Source organism: Oryctolagus cuniculus, chromosome 3 (genome assembly GCF_964237555.1).
Source record: "Oryctolagus cuniculus chromosome 3, mOryCun1.1, whole genome shotgun sequence".
Taxonomy (NCBI): domain Eukaryota; kingdom Metazoa; phylum Chordata; class Mammalia; order Lagomorpha; family Leporidae; genus Oryctolagus; species Oryctolagus cuniculus.
In genome coordinates this window covers 97,582,671-97,606,235 of record NC_091434.1, presented here as the reverse complement: position 1 = coordinate 97,606,235, position 23,565 = coordinate 97,582,671, and the positions used below count along the sequence as shown (strand labels likewise).

The following is a 23,565-nucleotide window of genomic DNA, read 5'->3' as shown; positions in this document are numbered from 1 at the left end:
TTCTCATACTATTAAAAACAGTGGTGGGCTGAGGATTATTTTGCTGTCATTTCACATTATTAACAAATTATCAGGTACTCATGCTTAACAAAGAGGAACATAGGTATGAAAGGGTAAATGGATAATTCAGTAGGAGATGGGAGAGGCAAAGCCAGCTTTTTATGGTGGCACAAGGTAAGCCAACAACATAATGCTGGCAGTAGTTTCATACTGACAAGATAATTAAGAGTTGCCTGTATAAATTAAGAAGTTTTAAATCTCAACATTATGTCACATAGGTGCATTTGGAGCTCTTGAGTCTACAAATGGAAACCCACATCCTTTTCAATCCTCTTTCCCCAAAATGTTAAATCCTGAGTGTTGTGATTCCAAATTAAATTGCAACCTATCTCACCTCACAACTAAGTGACCATCTCACCTTGGTTTGACTGGTACTTTCCTAATTTTAGCTCTCGAAGTCTTGAATTCTGGATACCCCCCTTAAATCTGAGCAAACTTTAATGGTTGGTGACCTTAGCTAAAAGAAATCTTTTTACTTAAAAGATACATAAATAGCCAATGTTACGTTTAATACCTGAGTAATTCAAATGCAATTTTCTTCATTTGGTGGCCCATTCGATAATTTCTCTTCTTACTCTCCTTGGACTGGATTCAATTATTCAAGTATATGAAGATATTTCAGCAAGTTTATTGCAAATGGAATTAAAAGATAAGGTTCTTTGGTGCAAAGTTTTTCAATTTTTGAATGTTGTTTTTAAGACTCTTTGTATGGATCTCGTTTTTAAAATTTTATTAATATAAAGAGAACAGATTTCATATATTTAATATGTGCAAGTCTAAGAAAATAATCATGCTTCCCTCCCTCCTACTCTCCCTCCATCATCTCCCTTCTTTCTTCCTTTTTTTTTTGTTTTTTCAACTTTTGCAAAAACATAATTTCAATCCACTCCATGTCTTTTGTGCTAAATAAGCTTATCTTTTATTCTATTTCCATGAACTTTTTGAGGTTCTCTCATATTCTATCCATTATCCATAATCATATCTTGAGATCAAGTAAAATCCTGAATGGGATGAAGAGGATTCAGCTGCTCCTCAGAATGCCTCCCTCACTAGCAAGAACTTCCAACTGTGGCTGCAACTAAGACAACTTTAACAAAAGCCATGTGGGGACTCTGCAGGAAATTGCTAACGCCCAATATACAGACAGTAGGAATACAAGGTGCAATCAAAAAAAAAAAAAAGATAAATAATAGTCACATGAGTAACTTGGGTTCCTATTTTACAGATACCTTAGAGAATGTATGAAAATGGAGCCTGTGTCAGAAACAATTGAGATTTTTGAACACCGCCTAACAAGTATGTCTGTAATCTGTCCCAAAAAAAAAAAAAAAAAAAAAAAAAAAACCAAAAGGCTTTGTTGCTTTCTCTTCAATTTTCACATTCATATGTGTTTGCTATTTGATGGTATGCATAAAACAATGGCTCTTTAAAAGTTGTTTCATCTTTTGACTAAGATGTTTATAAATTCTCAGGTTAGAGTCATGGCACACTAACACACCACTCTGAATGTGAATTCCTTCATCTTGAACTGGGTTCCAGTGATGACTGTTCAGTCTACCTGTGGGTCTTCTATGAGAATCAAATGAGATAATGTAAGACAAAAGAAATTAAAAACACAATCATCTGTCTGCATCCTTGGGGTACTGGTTCCAGGATCCCTCCATTGGTACTAAAGTCTGCAAATGCTCAGGTCCAAATGCTCAGTGTTTGCATGTAACCTATCTGTATCCTCTTGTGTACTTTAAATCATCTACAGATTACTTATAATAATTAATGCAATGTAAATGCTTTGTAAATAGTTATTTTGTATTGTCTAGAGAATAATGACGAAGAAAAATTATACATTAAGTAAGGCAATTTTTCTCGTACAGTAATTTCAATCTGTGGTTGGCTGAATCCATAGAACAATGGATATTCTGGGGTGACTGTAATAACACTAACTAAATGTTGATTATGGTTATACAGCTATTACTTTCTAGGGCTGGGGGGTTATTTCTTTTAAAAAAAAACATTTAATTATTTGAAAGGGAGAGAGAGAGAGAGAAAGAGTGAGAGATCTTCCATCTGCTAGTTCACTCCTTAAATGCCTGGAACTGCTGGGGGCTGGGCCCTCCTTAAGCCAGAAGCCCAGAATTCCATCTGGGTCCGATGTAGCTGGCAGGAATCCAAGCACTTGGGCCATGTTCTGCTGCTTTCCCAGGCTCATGAACAGGGAGTTGGATGAAAAGCAGAGAAGCCAGGACTGGAACGGGATGCTCCAATATGGGTTGTTGCTGGCATAAGCAGCAGCCAACAGCTTAACTTGCTGAGCCACAATGCCATCTCTTTGAGGGCCACTTTCTATTTGTTGATATGCTTCTCATAAAATATTCCAGATTTTTGACAGTACTCAATAGCACTTTATATTTTAGTTGGTACACAGTAGACATTCAGAAATATATTCTTTTTTAGTTTATGGGCTCAGACATCCTTATGTGTATTTCTTTCTAGGAAGAAAATAATTGAAGATTGTGTGAAATAGAGTTTTCAAATGCTCTGTCTATAGATATTTGCTTCCTTTGTACTGACCTGTTTTAGGAGAGGAAACAGACCTTGTTTATTCCTAATAATACAAATTTTACTGCACAAAATGTAGCCTAGTTACTGCCTTCGCTGTTTGAAACATTTTTCCAAGGAAAAATTCTCATTCTGGATTAAACTGGATGTCTAAATGGATTGATTCTCACCCTGAAGTCACTAAAATAATACTTTAATGCCACTTTTAAAAATATTAATTTTGATGTGGTTTTGAAAGGTGAAATGAATAACATTTTTGAAGCTAAAAATAAATGAAAGTCTATGATAATCATTTTACCACTTAAACTACAGATACTAGCACTCCATTTGCTCTTTTCTAATTTTAATAATGTAATGGCTATTCAGAGACATTGACAATATATTTTTGTCAGGTTTATTATGCACAGATGCCAATTATCAGATTATTTTGGAATGGCTATTTTGGGCCCTCTGATATATCTCTTTAAATTTGCTGAAGTGTTTTTAGTCATATTTACTTTCTTTAATTTTACAGGATCTGAGGGAAACAGACCACTTACTCTTGTGACAAAAAAAGAACCCAGGAAAGGGGCAGTGTCTCTCCCCTCACAGGTGATGGGGCTTGTATAAAGAATGCAGTGGATAATGGCAGGCTTGTCCTCTGAACAGATGGTGATGGTCTTGTTGCTAGGATAAGGCCTCAAGAATTTAGTTTTTAATTCCACATTATTTGCCTCAGTGCCATGAATATCCCTAGGTTTCCTGAGGCAAAGATACACAGAAAGAGTCACACAGACACACACACACACACACACACACACAGAGAGAGAGAGAGAGAGAGAGAGAGGACAGGACAGTGAGACAGCAAGAGATAAGATGTACCAAAGGCTCGAGCCAGGGCAGGGAGGCCATGGGGATAATGCCTGCTCAACTGTCTGCAATCACCTGGGTTTAAAAGGCAGGCAGGAAGGAAGATTGGTTTGGCAGAAGAACTGGGTCTTTGATGCCTTCCGTACCACAGAGAAAAGTGCCCATTTCTTCCCATTAGAAGTCTGTTGACTTTCCTAATTAAGATAAACACGTTTCTGAAGGAGTTAGTTCTTACAGCATGACATTTATAAAAACAACTATATATACCCAGCAGAATGTTTGCCAAGAATTTGGGCTGATGGTGATCATATGAAACGTTTTATAGAAATATTTTAAAATAGTTGCCTTTTAAAAAAGTGAGCGACTTTCATTCCCTCTAGTCAATTAAATATCTAATTTCAACTCTAGGAGATAATAACTCAAGTGTGTTTTAAATAAATGAATGAACAGTTAGAAAAATGTTAAACACATAGCCCCAAAGCATGAAAAATATATTTAACTACTGTATTCTTTTATTGTTAATTTTCTTCAGAGAATTTCCAATCATGCGATTTTCAAAAAGATGCTTATTTTGAAGTCTCGGTTACTGGCTATCAGAGCAATATATGTGATTATATGCAATAGTCCTAGAGGTTTGGAGATTCTGAACACTGTGTTGAGTGAGGGTGTGGCTGGGTCAAGACACGATTCTTGCTGGGATTGTCAGAGCACCTGTGTGAATTGGTCCCTTCTATCAAATCATCACCTCTACTGCATGCACCACCACCCCCATGCACTTCATCAAACACACCCACACTGTAACTGACATTAATCCTTGTGTGAGAATTATTTGGATGCATCTTTAGTCATTCCATAATGGATGATCTGATTTTAATGGATAATGTGACTGATGGCACTGTATGCAAGTCTTCCACCTAGGCTTGGATGTGACTGCAAAATGTTCATGTGTGTATGTTGAGTTCCTACGCTTTGGTTCAGAATAAGATTGCTTGCTAGAGCTACAAAATTTGTACCCCACTCAGAAATGTCATTCGTAATACAGAGAGGAGAGCTGTCATAGAAGCCTGCATTATTTAAGCTAGAAGTATAAATCATACACTGTTCTGTGTTTCAAAAGCTGTCAATCACACTCAAGTTTTCCATTTGTAGATTTGGAAGGAAATAACACCATAGGTTTTCTCCCCTCCACATCTCTTCTAATGCCTGGGAATTATGACTCCCCACAATTTTTTTTTCTCCCCTCATTAAATCACCCAAGATTTTAAGGGCCCTTTTTATAAAAACATTTGTGTTTCTTAAATTCTTACCCTCATCAAAATTACCTGTTCAGTGTTAAGTTCCTTCAGGGTTTTCAAGTAAACTATTTGTATGGTCTGTTTGATTTAATTCAAGGTAAGGCGTTAATGACTTATTAATGACTTCTTAGATGATATGTTTGCTTTCTAGAAAAGATTTTTAATGATGCGAAAAAATAATGACTAGTGATTAGAATTCTCAATGGTACAGGAGAAATGGTAATAATAAAATGGCGAGAGAAACAGATAATATTGGCAGGAATGCTTTCCAGTCTTTCTCAGTCCACGCCATGTAGATTGTTTGTGTCTGGAAATGTGACAGATATCATAATCTGGCTCTTTATTTCCACTAAGACATACTATAAAGCAACATTACAAAAAGGTAGACTTCATTTAAATAAGGAATTGTTTAAAAAATGGCTAATTACTAAACTATTCCTGTGATCAGTTTTCTCTAAAAGTCATTTCCAGGGTGCTGGCGTTATGGCATAGTGGTGAAACTATTGCCTGCAGTGCCGACATCCCAGATGGATGCTGGTTCATGTCCCAGCTGCTCCATTTCCAATTCAGCTCCCTGCTAATGGATTGGGGAAAGCAGTGGAAGATGGTCCAACTGCTTGTTCCCCTGCCACTCATGTGGGAGACCCAAAGTTCCTGGCTCCTGGCTTTGGCCAGCCCCAGCGCCTGCTGTTGTGGGCATCTGGGGAGTGAACCATCAGATGCAAGACCTGTCTCTCCTGTCTCTCTCCCCCACCCCCACCCCCACTGTCTGTAACTCTTTCAAATAAAGAAATAATTATTAAAAAATTATTTCCAAATTTATATGCATGGAAATGAAGTCATGTTTGATCTTAAACTAATTGACTTTAAACTTTGTACCACAAACATTGGATCTTCACAGAATACATGTTCTCAAAGATTTTACATTCATCAAAGAAATGTATCAACAAATATAACTTTATTGAGTAAATTACAAGTGATTATATATATCAAATGTTATTTCTGAATTTAGTAGATAGAGACTAGATGAAAAATGTGAATGTTTCCAAATAAAATTTTGTATTTAAGTGTCTTCTTAAATTTAAATGTCTTGTATTTCAGGATACTTTACCCTGACAGTATCAGTTTAAATTTTTATTTCTAACATTCAAAAGTATATGTGTATATCTGTGTATGGTCAGATTAGGACAGCCAGATGACAAAAAAGACCATCTTATTTAAGTTACCAGATCACTAGAAAGTTGGATTTAACAACTGTGGTGCCCTGTTGAGTGTGGTCTTAAATTTCCTCTTCCCCTTTTATATATAGTGAATTCATGCCAGTAGCAGACTTTAAAATGCAGTTATGTGACTGATACTTTTGCAGGATGACTAAGTTAGCTCTGAAATCAAAGAGTGAAAGTGAAAGGCCATGGCTGGAGCTATGGACATCATATTGGATTTTGTGGGACCACTCACTCTCGATTGAGACCTTACCACTGGCCATGCTCATTAATAAACATTGAGTGGAAGATTCGAAACTTGATCTGTGGGGGGAGAGGAAAACAAATGAAAGAGTCAGAAAATGCTATCTTTTTTAAAATTTGTTTTCTCAGTGAAAACCCTCTTTGTGTCTCAATTTTAATGTAGTGTACATAGTTTCTGACAAACCACAAACATTATGTGATACGGAGAGAAATGACACCATATTATCCAATGATTTCCTCTGAGAACACCTCGGGGGGTCTGGGCATTTACAATAAAATTCAGTAATTGTTCTTTCTTCCTTGGTGGATAAGTCCTGCAGAAGGGAGCAAACTGTGAAAGCGATGCCTGCTATTTTCTTGGTGAGGATGTTATCAATCTGTTTAAGTAAACTTTGTATTACCCAGAAGATTAGTCTCTGATTATTATTTTGCTTATGTTGTGTTCAAATTGTGTGACTGTTCTCTTAAATGAACTCCACTGCATGTCGATTTTGCAGGGACCTCTAAACAGTGGGTAGTTTAATTATGTACCACGGCTATAGATATTTGCACACAGCTTTTGTGTTAAAGATAAAAGTTTTTAAAGCATATTTATTTCACCATAGACCATCCAATTTAATAACAGGAGTACAAGTTTCTAGAAAATGCTTGGAGGAAAAGTAAGGACATTACTTGGTATTGTATGGTTTTATATTTGAGTATAAGAATCACCCTGGGGTTTATCGCTTGGGCACACCTAAAAAGCTTCACCTTGTATGCTATACAGAGTGGACACAATATTTTCCACATAAAGTAAACAACTGATGATATGAAGGAAAGTAATGGGCTAAATCTAATGACAGCCCAACTCTGTGTTTCAAGTGCAAAAAATAAAGGGAACAGATATAAAAAAGCTGTCTAGGTGAGAATTGTGGGTGAGATCAAAACCAGGAAGTCTAGTTAAGAAAGTTAGTAGTTTATCCAAAATCAAAACTCTTGTGATTTGTGCGAGTTGGACTAGTTGAAACGAAACTATGACAAAAAAAAAAAAAAAAAAAAAAAAGAAAGGAAGAAAGAAATAAAGAAAGAAAGAAAGAAAAAAAGACAAGTCATTGACTTATAAAGGATTTGAGAGTAATTTGAGGAGGAATTTGCACTTGACCAAAAGTTCTGAAATTATGAGTTAGTAGACTGAATTCTGCATTGGAAGCTACTCCCTGAAGCTGTGAAAAGAAAGGAACAGTTCTTCCTAGAGTGTTTAAACAAACTGGTAATTGCTTTGATACATGCACACTCTGCTTCAATTCAATTCTGATAACAGACTAATCTGAACCACTTGTCCCCTACTATTTTCAGTACTATTTTTGAAGGCCACAGAGATTAATTCACCTTGTGTCATATTATTTTTACTTTACTCTGGAGAAAGGAGATATAATCATATATTATTCACCAAATATGTTGGCATGTTCTGCATGCAAAAATATGATTCATGATGTATTTTTTTTTTTTTTACAGGCAGAGTGGACAATGAGAGAGAGAGACAGAGAGAAAGGTCTTCCTTTTTTTGCCATTGGTTCACCCTCCAGTGGCCGCCGCGGCCGGTGCGCTGTGGCCCACGCACCACGCTGATCCAATGGCAGGAGCCAGGTGCTTCTCCTGGTCTCCCATGGGGTGCAGGGCCCAAGCACTTGGGCCATCCACCACTGCACTCCCTGGCCACAGCAGAGAGCTGGCCTGGAAGAGGGGCAACCGGGACAGAAACTGGCGCCCCGACTGGGACTAGAACCTGGTGTGCCGGCACCGCAAGGCGGAGGATTAGCCTAGTGAGCTGTGGCGCCGGCCGATTCATGATGTATTAAGAGGATGGATGATTTCTATGTCAGAACCTGCAGATAGTTCCCTGTGATATTACCTTTTTATTCTGTATAGGCAAATGATGTTGCTTTTTACCTTGAATTCCATGCCATGGAGTTAAATGTTGAGAGAATTTGCAAAATAGAGAATAAGTAATACATACCTTACAGAAAAATGCACTTAGATTATAGAAGTTTCATCCATGATACTATAACTGCTGGTTTACTTAAACAGCCCTATATGAAAGTAGAACTGAGAAACCACTGTCTATCTCCCAAATTTTTATCTCCTATAAATTTTTGAAATAAAAGGACTTCAGGAAATGAATCTCCCTTTTAATATCAGCATGTTGTATAAATGACCCTCTCAACATACCTGCAAATCTTCTTAAAAAATACCTTTCAATGGATTTGAAAGGCAGAGTTACAGAGAGGCAGAGACAGAGAGAGATAGAGAGGCAGAGAGAGAAGGAGAGGCCTTTCATCTGCTGGTTTACTCTCCAAATGGCCGCAACAGCCCAAGATGGGCCAATCTGAATCCAGGAGAGAGGAACTTCTTCCAGGCCTTTCATGTGGGTGCATCTTCTACTGCTTTCCCAGGACATAGTAGAGAGCTGGATTGGAAGTGGAGCAGCCGGGACTTGAACCGTCACCCATATGGGGTGCTGGCACTGCAGGTGGCAGCTTCACCCGCTATGTCACAGCACTGGCTCCCTCGGGCCATCTTCTGCTGCTTTCCCCAGACCATTAGCAGGGAGCTGGATCAGAAGTGGAGCAGTGGGAACTTGAACAGGAGTTCGTATGGGATGTTGGTGTTTCAGGCAGCAGCTTTACCTACTTATCCAAAATGCTGGCCTCAGAAATGGTTTTAACTATTTCTTACCTTATTACAATAAAAAGTAATGCCTTGAAGTATATGGCTGTCATATAGAAAACTTAGAATATTGGGCATTTTTCTACCTTGGATATGGTCTGAGTGTGTATTTCAAGAGTTCATGTCCCAGTAGATTGGTGCCCAATGGGGTGATGGCAAGTGATGGAACCTTAACTGGAGTTTAGAGGAAGGGATTAATCTTAGAAGATATTAAGTCTAGTCTCATGGAGTGGATTAGCTCCTCCAAGAATGGGTACTAAAAGGGAGCCTGGAGCCTCCCCTGTATTCTTCTCCATTGTGTGCCATTACTGCTTTAACACACACTTCTACCATTTGTGATGCCGTCCACTATGAGACGCTCCTCAGAGCTGAGCAGATCAGGTGCTATGCTCTTTAACCTCCATAACTGTGAGCTAAATAAACCCTTTTACTTTATAAAGTACCCAGCCTCAGATATTTTGTTATAACAACACAGACCAAACCAAGTCAGATATTTGGCAGCAGAAAGCATGGAAACAAAGATTGGGGAATGAAAAGATTTTGAAGATCTATATTATATAATAACAAACATTTCATAACACTACTGTCTACAGCAACTGGGAAAGTAGATGTATTGACCCTGCTAGTCCAAACCTGGCTGTGAGAAAGAACCAGAATGTGCATGTGTTGCACTTCGCAAGGTACTACTAGAATGAAATGATCTCAGGAAAGAATAGACTTATTTATAAGTACAAATTGCTTCCTATGAATGTAAAGTCTACTGTTTTTGTAACCTATGTGTGTACCAAAAAAAGCTGAAAAGAACTTTGACTGTCAAATTTCTAATAACACTTCTCAACTAAATAAACTGACAAAATCATAGAAAAGATAAAATTGGAAAGTTAGGAGTTCCACTTTTTGTATGAGTGTTTCAGGAGTTCTACAGTCATCTCTTAATTAAATTGGCTAAAATAAAAATGTCTGTGAAAATGACCCTATAGCTATCCAGAAAATAAAGAAACATTCATTCAAGAAAAAAAAAAAAAAGAATGAGAGTGTTTGTGATATGTGATAAAAAAACACAGCCTCCTTCCTTCTCTCAGCTCAGTGCAACAGGAACTCTACTGTAGACTGGTATCCACCAGAATTCAGGGCTTCTTTTCCCTCCCATTGTTGAGCTATCTTTCTGATAAGGGAAAGATATCAATATTTGCCCTTCTATTCCAGATTTATCATTGAGATTACATCCTGGCTGATTATGGGTAATAGAGTCTGCTGCCATCTTATATGTATAAGAAGCCACCTTGGATGTGCCACTGCTGAGAACACCATGGATCTGGTCATATTTTAGTGAATGTGGAGGTTGGGTTTCTAAACTGGGAAAGGTAAGCTGAAGGGACCTGGGGTTGATACTTTCCTTACTAAGTGCTTAGCTCCTAAGGAATGTCACTCAGAGAGAGACAGGCCATCCTCTTGGCTTCCTTTAGAAATGGTTCAGAGAACTTTTTTTCAGATGTGGAAATAGGAAATGAGAAGCAGGTCATAGAACAGATATCTCCAACTTTATCTTAAAAGTAACTGAATTTATTTGTAATGGAGTGTCAAGAAATTCAAGGCTATAGGAATTCTCAGAGAGAGTAGCAGATGTAGTGAAAGGAGAATGATAGAATTATTGGTAATGTAGACTGAAGTGTAAGCCAACTGATTTTCTGGAATGGTGGAAAGGAGAAGTGGGAAGAGAGAATCAGAAAAACAACAATAACAACAAACCCCTCAAACACTGTCCTATGAATTATCCCTTAAAAGGAATATGACGTTCATTGGGTTGTTCTTTGAAGCAACTGTATCTCATGACATGGTTGAAAACAACACAGCAACAGAAATTAATGGAGCTTAACATCTGGGTGTGGATAGAGAAAAGACAATCAAAGACAACCCAGCCAAAGTCAGTGTCATCCTGGGGATATACACAATACCGCACCTCATAGAAAACAACACCAAAGGAAAGAGAGATTGAGAGAAGGATTGAGAAGGAGAGGCAGAGAGATAGAGACACACACAGAGAGAAGTAGAAAAACATTAAAAAAATAATGGTTGAAATTTTCCAAAATTTATTGATAATAACTTAAACATTCAGGAAGTTGAAAGAATTTCAGTTAATACAAACATGAAAATATCTATAAGAGGACAAGTCATAGTAGAAGGGTTAAAAGGAAAAAGCAAGAAAAATATCTTGGAAGCCACAAAAAAAATATTCACCATTCACAGGAAATTCCAGTAAGATCTACAGATTACTTCTTATTAGGAATAATGAAGGTCAAAAGGCAGTGGAAAAAAGTTATCAGAGCAAAACAAACAAACAAAGCAAAAATACTAACACTACTAACACAGAATCCTGTATCCAGCAAAGTTTTCTTATAAAAATGAAGGCAAGATAAAGATATTTCCAATAAATAAAAATTGAGAATATTGGTTCCTGGAAGATATGATTCATAAGAAATATTAAGGTATCTCTTCAAGCTAAAAGTAACAACAGAGAACAATTCAAATTCAAACAAAAGAAAAATAAGTACTGACACAAGAAATTATGTAATTAAAATCCAACAGTAAAATATATATTTATTATCTTCACTGATTCTGAAAAAGTTACATAAAGTACTATTCTGTAATGTATTATTATGCTTATAACATGTAGACATGTAATATATTTACCAAAAATAGCACAAAGTGGGAGCAAAACAGAATTGATCAAAAAATTGACTGCAGATTGTAACTTTAATATACAAGAACAAATAAAGAGAACCAACAATAAAAAAAAGAAAGATAATATCAAGAGGTAAATGTATGATTGTTATCTTTTAAAATTCTTGAAAGGACATAAATTGTAAAAAATACAATATATCATTGGATTTATAATATCTATAGATATAATATATATATATGACAATAATATCTCCAAAAGATGGAAAAGAACTACTTTAACATATCAATGTCTCATTGGAATTTAGTGAGTATAAATATGAAGCTATTTCTTTAAATTAAGAGTATATAGTAAGTCTTGTAACAACCATGAAGGAAATAATTCAGAAAACATACTAAAAAGTCATGAAAGAAATTTAAATGCTATCTAAGAAAATATTCAGTGAATGCAAAAGAAATCAGCAGCCAGCGCCACAGCTCACTAAGCTAATCCTCCACCGGCGGCGCCGGCACCCCAGGTTCTAGTTCCCGTTGGGGCGCCAGATTCTGTCCAGGTTGCTCCTCTTCCAGTCCAGCTCTCTGCTGTGGCCCGGAAGTGCAGTGGAGGATGGCCCAGGTCCTTGGGCCCTGCACCCGCATGGGAGACCAGGAGGAAGCACCTGGCTCCTGGCTTTGGATCGGGGCAATGCGCTGGCCATAGCGGCCACTTGGGGGTGAACCAATGGAAAAAGGAAGACCTCTCTCTCTCTCTCTCTCTCTCACTGCCTAACTCTGCCTGTCAAAAAAAAAAAAAAAAAAAAAAAATCAGTAAACGATAAATAGAAGAGGAAAAATATTTCAGTATTATAGATAAAAAGCAATGTGGAAGACATAACTCAGGTCATATTACAGGAGAAGGCATTTAATAGAGTGATTAGGTCTGCACTTGAAATACTTACATTCCATGTCAGGGTTCTACAGTTCAAGTGCCAGTTCCAGCTCTTAATTCCAGCTTCCTACTATTATACACCCACAGAGGCAGCAGGGGATGGAAAAAGTGTTTTGGTACTTCCACCCATATGGTAGACTCCACTTGAGTTTCTGGTTCCTAGTTTCAGCATGGCCCAGCCCAGCCTGCTCTAGGCATTTGGATTGCAATTGGGAGATTTCTCTTTTGCTCACTCTCTGTCAGTCTTAAATAGTAATCAGAAAAATGAAAAGAGAGGACATTACTACTGACTTTAGAGAAATAAAAAGAATTATAAATGAATATTATTATGAACAATTTTATACCAACAAACTAGTCAATTTTGACCAAATGGGTATATTCCAATATAAACACAAACTGCTAATCTGACTCAAGAAAAAAGACTGTGTGAATAGACCTGTAACAAATAGAGAGGTTGAGTAAGTAATCAAAAATTGGCCCATAAAGAAAGTCTCAGGACCAGATAACTTCACTGGCAGATTCTATCAAATGTTTTCGTGACAGTTAATACCAAATTTTCATAAATTCTTTAAAAAAAAATGAGGAAACACTTCCCAACCCATTCTTTGAGGCCAATATTGCTGATACTAAAATTAGAGAAAGATCCCAAGGGGAAATCTGTAAACTAATATATATGATGAATATGGATAGGAAAATCATCAACAAATATTAGTAAATTAAATTCAAAAATGTATAAAAGAATTATATCATGACAAAGTGAGACTTAACCCAGGTATATAAGGTTAGGCCAACATCTGAAAACCAATAGAGCAGAAAACAAAAAAATTCCACATAAGCATCCCACTGTTCACCAAAACCATTGGATAAGTTCAATACTTTTTCAAGATGAAGCACTCAATATATTTGGAATACAGTGAAACTTCCTTGAACTGATGAAAGGCTTCTAGGAGAAATTCATTGAGATAATTTTTAATGATGAAGACAAGGATGCAAACTCTCATTATTTTTATTCAATAGGTGCTAGTCAGGACAGTTGGTAAAGAAATAAAAGATATCCAAACTGGAAAGAAAGAAGGAAAACTGAACCTATTCACAGACTATATAATCTCATATGTAGAATATCTTGAGGAATTCACAAGAAAATTATTAGAACTAAAAAATGTGTTGATGGGCCATTGCTGTTGCATAGTGGGTAAAGCTGCTGCCTGAAGTGCTGGCATTCCATATGGGTGCCAGTTCAAGTCCTGGCTCCTCCACTTCCAATCCAGCTCTCTGCTATGGCCTGAGAAAGCAGTGGAAGAAGGCCTAAGTCCTTGGGCCTCTGAGCCCTTGTGGGAGACTTGGAAAAACTCCTGGCTTTGGATCAACCCAGCTCTGGCCATTGCAGCTATTTGGGGAGTGAACCAGCGGTTGGAAGACCGGAAGACCTCTTTCCCCCTCTCTCTTTTTCTCTCTGCCTCTGCCTCTCTATAATTCTGTCCTTCAAATAAATGAATAAATCTTTTTTTTTTTTTGAAAAAGAAATGTGTTCAACAACTTTGAAAGACACAAAATCAATTAAGAAAAATCAATTGTGTTTCTATATACTTCCATAAACTTTATAAAATGAAATGAGGAAAACAATTAAATTTATAGTAACATTGAAAGAAATAAAATGTTTAGGAATAAACTTATAAAGGTTGTGTAAAAATTTTACTCTTAAGCTTAGAAAATGTTGCTTAAAGAAATTAAAGAAAAACTCACAGAAATAGAAAAACACCCATGTTATTGCATTAGAAAATTTAACATCGTTATCAGTATGCTCCTAATCAATCTACAGCTTCAAAACAATTCCTATCTGAATACCAGTTGACTTCTTTGTAGATACTGACAAGCTGATCATAAAATTCACATTGAATTTTAAAGATTCAAATTAAATACAAACCATCTGGTAAAGGGATGTCAAAGGTGGGAGTCTCACACTTCTTAATTCTGAAACATTCTATAAAGCAAGAGTAACCAAGACAGTGTAGTATTGGCATTGAGACAGATGCATAGATATAAAGAGTAGCATTAAGAGTCTAGAAATAAACACATTTTGACAAGTTTGGCAAGACAATTCAAATTGGGAAAGAATAGTTTTTCAACAAATGGTGCTGTGACAACTGGATAGCCATATGCAAAACAATGAAACTGGGCATTCACTTCACACTCTATCTAAAAACTAACTGCAAGTTGATCAAGCATCTTAAGTGTTAAAGCTATTAGAAGCACAGTAGTAAATGATCATTATTTTGTATTTGACTTTAAATTTTGAATGTGTCAACAAAGCATGAGCAACGAAAAAAGTAATATACAAACTTGACTCCATCAAAATTCACTTTCAAGGAAGTGAAATGATAAGCCACAGAAAGGAAAAAAATTTAGAAATAATGTATCTGATAAGGGATTTGTAGCTAGAATATGTAAAGAACCCACAAAATACAATAAAAAGACAAAGTTGAAAAATGATAAAAGAGACTGAATAGACATTTCTTTCTTTTTAATTTTTTTTTTTTTGCTTTCAAACTTTTATTTAATGAATATAAATTTCCAAAGTACAGCTTATGGATTACAATGGCTTCCCCCCCATAACGTCCCTCCCACCCGCAACCCTCCCCTTTCCCACTCCCTCTCCCCTTCCATTCACATCAAGATTCATTTTCGTTTCTCTTTATATACAGAAGATCAGTTTAGCATACACTAAGTAAAGATTTCAACAGTTTGCTCCCACACAGAAACATAAAGTGAAAAATACTGTTTGAGTACTAGTTATAGCATTAAATCTCAATGTACAGCACACTAAGGACAAACATCCTACATGAGGAGTATTCTTTAAAGATGATATACACAAATGGGCAATAGGCACATGAACATTGCTTGCTGTCTTCAGTCATTGGAGAAGTGAAAATAAAAACCCACAGTGAGCACCACTGTCACATCCACTAGGATGGTTATAATCAAAAAGATAGCAACAGTTGTTGGTGAGGATGTGCAGAAATTAGAATTATCATACACTGCTGGTGGGAATGTAAATTAGTGCAACCACTATGGGAAACAGTCCGATGATTCCTAATGAATAAGCAAAGAAGAGTATTTCTACTTTTAGGTATGTATACAGAATAAATGAAAAATTTTACATGAATGCTTATAGTGGCATTATTCATAACAGTTAAAAGGTAGAAACAACTCAAATTTTATCAACTAATGAGTGAATAAAAAATGTGACATATCTATGCAATAGAATGCTATTGAGTAACAACAAAGGGAATGCTAATACACGCTTTAACAAGAATGAGCCTCAAAAACAAAATTCAAATAAAAGAAATCAATAATTAAAGACCACATATTGTATGATTTCATTTTTATGAAATGTACAGATTAGGAAAATCTATAGAGACAGAAAGCAGTAGGTGTTATAGAGTCAGGAGGATTGAAGTAGTTATGTCATAACTAATGGATGTGAGATTTCTTTGTGATGTGATAAAAATATTTTAAAATGGGGTATAATCAATACACACTCAATCTTAGCCATTTAAAAATTAACAGAAAAGTGATCTCTGTTAAACATAGGAGTAGGAATAAGAGAGGGAGGAGATATATAGCTCGGCACAGGCTCACTCACACTTACCTCCAATGGTGGAACTAGAAATGTGCCAGGGGACTTCAACTCAGTCTTATCAAGGAGACATGTACCAATGTCAGCGCACTTGGTAAAGTGATAAGTATAAGTACACAACCGATCAAAAAAGATAGGGTAAGTGTCGAAGAGGTTTTACAAACAAGACCAGTGTAAGCAAATAATGAAGGATAGAATTAAAAGGGAGAGAATGATCCTGCGGGGGAGGCAGGACATACAGCAGACTCATAGAATGGCAAACACCCAAAACAGCACTCTGGCCTCAGAATCAACCCTTGGGGCATTCGGATCTGGCTAAAAGGCCCATGAGAGTCTCACAGGCATGGAAATCCACGACATGGTGGCAAAAACAATCTAAATGAAAGATCCTTGTGAACAAGACCCCAGCGGAAGAAACAGCCCATCAAGGAGGGAGGCGCCTTTCTCCGAAGGGAGGAAGGAACCTCCACTGTGATACAGCCTTGAGTAAACAAGTTCAGAGTCGGTGAACTCAAGGGGCTTCCATAGCCTAGACAGCTCATGGCAAGAGCCTCGGGTGATTGCTGACGCCATAAATAAGAGTGCCAATTGTTAAATCTACAACAGGAGTCACTGGGTACAGGCTCCCCACGTAGGATCTCTGTCCTTAATGTGTTTTACTATGAAACTTAAAAACAACACTACTAGTCGAACAATACCCTATTCCTTGTGCGGTTGTGTGAGGGCAGCCTGTTGAAATCCTTGCTTAGTATATACTAAGTTGATCTTCTGTATATGAAGGTAATTGCAAATGAAACTCAATGAAGGGAGGGATGGGAGAAGGAGTGGGAGAGGGGAGGGCCGCGGGAGGGAGGGAGGTGGGGGGGGAAGCCACAACAATATAAAAGTTGCACTTTGTAAATTCACATTTATTAAATAATAAAAAAATTGACCATACTGATGTTTGCAAAAATATACTAAATATATTGAAAACTATTAAATTTGTACATGTTAATTGGGTGAATCTTATGATATGTGAATTATATCTTGATAAATTTATACTGGAACAGGAAATGGATTATCTTCCCACTTAAGTCTGTTGCTTTACATGACCCAAGGTAGATGCCATCGGGTTCTGAGAAAGGCCTGAGCACTGGAAAGCAAAACGAGATGATAAACATTTAAGAAATTGGACAAATTAATGCAAGAGACCTCAATATTAAATAGGGTAAAATAAATTTGTGGATAACTACTAGTTCAAGGCGTTGCCTATAAAACAGTTCTAGTCTTAGAACTAACTGTGTGATTATAAAACAACCCTGTGTGATTACTAGACAAGTCCTTCAAACTTACATTAGCAGAACACAGTGAGAATTTCAATCCCTGAAAGGGGGTACAATTTTCAGTGTTCACTTCACATAAGGCCACGGAAGACAACAAACAGGGAAGAGAAATGTCCTAGAGAGTGTAGTCATGGGTAGTATATGCTGCACGTGGTAGCTTCTTGTGCAGAGTTGAATCAAGGGTTTTGGAATTTACCCAACTGTCATGATTTGGAGTTTCAGTAAGTCTTCCAGTAGAGTTTCATCATTCGTATGCACTGGTAATTGCTATGTTTCTACAATTTTCCTACTTTTACAGTTGGAGTCTTTATTGGAATTACTAAGTTTCTCCTCCATTATTGTAATTTTATATAGAAGGGAGACAAAGAACTTGTCTTCTTAGTTCACAGGTGATGGGACTACAAGAATCATCTTGAGTTTGAATAGAGAGAAATACAATAACTCAGTGATCTATGGACTTCAACTCAAATGCAATAATGGGGTTGTCTCTTTTTGGATTATTATTGAATATGTTCCATGTATGGGAAAATAGATGGATATGACTCTTGTGACCAGAGGTCAGATAGAAGCAGAGACTTCAGGCTGTTCAAAAAGAAAATGCCTGATCTCCTGTTCTTCATTCTCACCCAACTGCGTTTCCCCCAGCCTCTCACACATTTTGTTGGGGTCAGGTGACAAGGCCTAACCATTACAATGTGAATGGAAGAGAGGTGCATCATATTCAGTTCTTGCCATTAAAAAGCTCGGCAAATGCTTCTCAATGTTTTCTCCCTTGACTACCAGCTGGGAGGAAGGCAGTCTCCGTGATGATGATGGGTTGAATATGGCAAGGCCGACTTCAGCCTAGGTCTTCGAGTGACTGTGTGGAGGAGTGTGCTGTAAACATGTTTATCCACTTAGTACAATTATTAAATAATGCAACTTTCTTGAATTTGCTTTATTACTCATTTTCAGTATTTTTTAAAAAAGAAAAGCAATTAGCCTTCTCTAACGTAACACTAATCATCACAGTCTTTCTTGCCCTGCTGAGTTTTATAAATTGTTCTCCCTGGGTATTTAATATTTTTCATTGATTTGTGTACACTCCAGGTGGTGGCTTCAGTGACTTCTCAGATACTTACTTTCTATTCAAGGTGGTTTTCCTCTTCTTGAGATCTATTCCTTTTTCCTTGTACTTCATCTTATCGGTAGTTTTATCTGGGTAAATTTTACTTGTATTCATGTTACGTTAGTAATATTTTTTTTTTTTTTGACAGGCAGAGTGGACAGTGAGAGAGAGAGACAGAGAGAAAGGTCTTCCTTTTGCTGTTGGTTCACCCTCCAATGGCCACCAAGGCTGGCACTCTGCGGCCGGTGCACCGCGCTGATCCGATGGCAGGAGCCAGGTACTTCTCCTGGTCTCCCATGGGGTGCAGGGCCCAAGCACTTGGGCCATCCTCCACTGCACTCCATGGCCACAGCAGAGAGCTGGCCTGGAAGAGGGGCAACCGGGACAGAATCCGGTGCCCCTACCAGGACTAGAACCCAGTATGCCGGCGCCGCTAGGCAGAGGATTAGCCTAGTGAGCCGCGGTGCCGGCCAGTAATATGGTTTAAAATAAAATGATAAACAGGAACATGCCCTCTGGGAAGTTATAACATGATAGATATAACTAGACAAAAATGTGTTGTGAATACTCCTCTTGCCTTTTGAATGGTGATTTATACACTAGAAATTAAGAATTAAAATTTTTCTTCATTGGAGGTGAAATAACTTTGTGTGTGTGGAGGGTGTGTGTCTATATAAAATCTATTCAGTTCTAATAGCAAATCTGTGTATTTAGATCTTCTTAACAGTTAATTGGGATTACCATCCAGTAAACTCTATAATGGCAGAACCAACTGATACAAAGACCTGACAGTTTGAATTGACTCTGATCGTGAGGCCTACACACAGCTTTTATTGGTCCTTGTATCATCTCAGTCATGTATTGCAATATTTTTTCATGCCTTTCAACTTGCAATGTTGAGAGAAACTTCTGTGGAGTAGCATATTAAAAAATCCAGAGTGTTACTCATTTAAATAATTTATTTTTCAATCAGGGACATCAGTTTGATGATTAATACACTGCATTCATTTTCTCCTTTTAAGAAACCTAGAACAAACAGGCTGCATAGTGTATATATAATTCATCTAGGTGTTGAAGTCTGAGCCTACATTTGTAAGAGAAAATTTCAAATGAGCTATAATTAATATGTCACTTTAGGTGGAGCAGTGGGATGAGGGGGTGGAAGTAAATGGATCTACCTGATGTTGGTACAGTGTATGTGTGGAAAGGAGAAATTAAAGTTAATGCACAAAGGAAAGACCAGCTTTGCAAACTTATTTCTTTGATTTCATGCCAAAGCCAATAGGTATATGATTATCTCCTTCAGGAGGTGTGGAAAGCATAGGTTAAGTGTGATGGAGTACGGTACATTTCAAGAAAGGAAGTTTGAAGAGTGCATTAATCTGGAAGGGCAACTTTGTTTTTGTCAGCTTCATTCCCATTTATTGGCTGAAATGTAAAGCTAGCATTTCTAGTTCTTAGTTTTTCTACTGAAAAAAGAGAACCAGCAGCCATCTGTTGGTTCTACCTCATCTACTAATGTAAGGTGATATATTGAAGATGGAAATGCATAAATTTATATTCCAGTAAGTGCTTATGTGTGTCACCCAGGAGACTTTGATTCTGCCACCACTGTCATAGAATTTAGGTATGCCAATGTAGGTCAAAAGGGTTTCTACAGATCCTTACAGATTGATCTTCAAATACTTCCAATAGCATTTAGGTGAATTCCACATATATAGGAGCACAAAGGGTTTCCATTTTGTCACTGTGATAAAATTTTTACCACTTCTTTTTTACTTCTTGTTGATACCATCACTCAAGCATCATGAAGAAAAGTCTTTGGGGATAGGCATTTTGTGCTGCAGTTAAGATACTACTTGGGATGCCCACATTCCGTATCAGAGAGCCTTGATCAAGTCCTGGCTCTACATCAAATTCAGCTTTCCTGCTAATGTGCTTACTGGAAATGCAACAGATGATGGCTAGAGTACTTGTGTCCCTGCCACCCATGAAGGAGACTCAGACTGAGTCCCTGGTTCCTGGCTTCAACCTGGCCCAGCCCTGGCTGTTGTGGCCATTGGGGGAGTGAATCAGCTGATGTAAGATCTCTCTGTCTCTCTCTTTCTCTGTCTCTCTCTCTAACTGTGCCTTTCAAATAAATAAAATAAATCTTAAAGAAAATTTAGAGAGTACAGACTCAGGAACCAGAGGTATTGAAATTCCATTCTGGCTTTCATCATTTACTAGTTGGGTGTCTGATTTGTTATATATTTAAGTTTTATTTTCTCATTTATGAAAGAGAGCTCAGGGTTTACCTGACATTAAGCAAATATTAATAGGACAATTCATTTAGAGCATCTAGTACACTCCTATAATATCAGAGGTGACTGAGTAATGAATAGTGTTCATTTATTATTTTTGTTTTATTTTTACCATATGACTTTCAATCTGAAGAATTATGTATGACGATATCCTAAAAAGTTATAATAATATATTTTTCCTGTGGAAAATGTCTTAATGTAGTTAATGCTTTGATTTTTTTCATAGTTAGGGTTGTTGTAAAAAGTGGTTATTAATAAATCATTAAAATTTACAACTTATTTATAGGATACATGTTAATACTATGCTATAATATGTTTTTGTAGCAAGTTCATTTAAATATTACTTGAAACAAAGACATTCACAAACAAGTGCTACTGTTGAGTAAAAAGGAGACTATCTGAGGAAGAATAAATCAACTTTCTTCCTTTTTATGCTGTATCAGGCATTTGTGTATAAATTAAGATTTTACCCAAACTCTGCAATTGTGGGAAAGTCCGTTTTAATGCCCTTGGTTGTTAGGCATTAATTACGTCATTAGTTCCTTGTTCAACATTAACAGGTAATTGAGGGTTTGAGGAAAAAAATGAAATGAACACAGGTTTTTGTTGGTGGTGATGTAGCGAAGATTTAAAATCTTGACTTGCCAAAAAATTAGAACAAGTGCCTACAGAATTTAGACAAAAAATTATCTGGGAAAAATTCACATTAGTAGCCTTAAGTGTCTAATGAATTTAATGCCATTTAGCTTGCATTCTCATAAACAGGTTTAATTTTATAGGAGTTTGTATTACGTGATATAGGAGTTGCAATTTCTGTGAGCTCCTTGAAAACAGTGTTCTGCTCTACTTTCCTCTCCCTTCATAAATGTTGGTGTTACAAAACTGTTAGTCATAAAAAGGCATTTATAGTTCTATATAATTTTCCTTCTTTTTCTTTTATTTTCGTTAAAAATGCCGTTTTAAAAGTAATAAAGCCCTTCCTTCTCTAAATCGTCAATCTTTTTTTCCTAAGGGAAGATTAATTTGTAAATATGCTAATGGATTTGTATAATATTAAAGTTTCTCAAGAAAAATTACATTATTTCCTATGAATGAACACATCTATCTTATTCAATTTATAAACTAATGGCTGAAAACCCCAAAACTGTTTCCTACTATGTGTCTTATAACTAAAATGACTGCAGGCACAGCCACAAACATGGCATTTCACAGTAAATTTATTGGATAAAATTTTTTTCAGTCCCTTTATTGAGTTTTCCTCATTTAGCTATGTTTGGAGTCTAGCTAATAAAATGCAATTCCTCTCACAAAAAGGTGAAAAAGTAAACATGCCGCTCAAAATAGAAGTGATTTCTAAACAGGAAGTAGACTAGAAAGAACAAATGCTTCGTTTAAAAGTGCTATCAGTTGTAGGGATGCTGCGATGGAGAAGTTCCCATAGCTCACTTTCATTAAATAGCAGGGTGATCTTTTGGGTTAGGCAATGAGCTAAGGACTTAGAGGTTCAGTTAGGTAGCTAATGCAGACTTGTTTAGACATCATGCATGAGAAACTTACCCCCTCCTCATCTGTCGTGTTCCTTTATTGCTTATTTTCACCAGCTAGATGCTTCCATTGCATCAATTATTTCCCGAGTCAGGCAAAAATACCTTGGTGCCCTGCCAGTATCCCGAGATGACCTTAGTGACTGTTGGCTGTAGTCACTGAGAGATACTCTGCAGTAGGAGGTGACATTTGCATTACTTGGACACCTCCCTCTCAGCGAGAGTTGGATTCACAGAGGAAATAAGCAGGAGCAGAAGGCTCTCTTGATTCAAGGGGAGATGACAGTAAAAGGTTTTTATGGTGGTCTTATTTCCAAGCATTTCCCAGAGGAGTACATCAGGAGGGTCTAGTGCTATGTGATAAAAGTGACTGGGCTGGAGTCCCCAAAAATGCAAAAGAAGAGCTATGGAAAGTCATTTATAACAGAGTGCTTCAACTTTATATTTAAAAGCTGGATTTTATTTCTTCACCTTTTGGGTTTCATGACATGATTTAAGGAAAAGCAATTTGAATTCTTTTTGTATGGCTTTTGCTAAATGGGACCAACTACTGCCTCAGTGTGTGGCATCAGTATGTTTTGACCTTGCTGGGTTATTTTGATTGCTCTTGATAGAGGCCAGTTTAAACTGGTTTAAGATGTGTGGTGAATGTGAAGGAAAAATTGATTGGTTTGGGAAACTGAAGGATCCCGGGCTACAACTAAATCTAGACATTGCTGTGTTCTGGTGCTCACACTATCCCATTAGGCACTGACTGGCTTCCATTTATCTGCTCTGCTTTCCTTTGTGTGGCTTTTGCTGTTAGGCAGTTTCTACCTGTGGTCACCAGCTAGTCCAGTCCCGGACTGAGTTTCTCATTCCAAGGATATTAGCAAATACTAGATCTATCATCATCCAACTTGGAATATGTACCCACCTTTGAAACTAGTGTGTAAAGATCAGTGCTAGTCAACCCATAAAGACTGAGAATGAGAATCGATAATTCCTTAGGGGAAAATAAGATGCTAATTCTAGAAGCAGGAAGGATATATGATATGTAGGCTAATAGAACATGTATGTCCACAACACCCTTATGAATTGAAGAGCCATGACGTGATAAACAGCTAGAAAAA

The 23,565-nt window shown here is 37.0% G+C and overlaps 1 pseudogene; it reads right to left on the bottom strand.

The window, feature by feature from the left end:
• LOC127491534 (hydroxyacylglutathione hydrolase, mitochondrial-like) overlaps positions 1–18,720 on the bottom strand; it is a 48,082-nt pseudogene extending 29,362 nt beyond the window's left edge.
• Between the last annotated feature and the right edge of the window lie 4,845 nt (positions 18,721–23,565).